The sequence below is a fragment of the Penaeus monodon genome, chromosome 15 (assembly GCF_015228065.2).
Source record: "Penaeus monodon isolate SGIC_2016 chromosome 15, NSTDA_Pmon_1, whole genome shotgun sequence".
Taxonomy (NCBI): Eukaryota; Metazoa; Arthropoda; class Malacostraca; order Decapoda; family Penaeidae; genus Penaeus; species Penaeus monodon.
In genome coordinates, this window is record NC_051400.1 from 4,085,519 (window position 1) to 4,085,759 (window position 241).

A 241-nucleotide genomic window follows, 5' to 3' on the forward strand; every position below is an offset into this window, starting at 1 on the left:
TTCCTTATAGAACGACCCTGCAACTGAGCCAAAGAACTTCTTTCAACGACTACTTTAAGCTCAGGTCCCTCTGCTGAGTCGGAACTCCTGACAGGTAACTGCGCTCTGGCGAGACGCGACAGCTCTTAAGTATGAAGGTGTAACTCGATTTACCCAAACCTGACATTGTCACTGTAAAAGGAGTTAGTTCCCTTAGAAATAAAGGAAGCTCAAGAAAACAATCCATTTCTACAAAAAACGC

General features: G+C 44.0%; 1 protein-coding gene across 1 annotated transcript in view; it reads right to left on the reverse strand.

Moving 5' to 3' along the window:
- Positions 1 to 103, reverse strand: part of LOC119581689 (rhodopsin-like) — a 2,036-nt gene extending 1,933 nt beyond the window's left edge. Inside the window, exon 1 of the mRNA XM_037929811.1 lies at positions 1 to 103. The gene's annotated coding sequence lies outside the window, so the exon portion shown is untranslated.
- Positions 104 to 241: the final 138 nt, after the last annotated feature.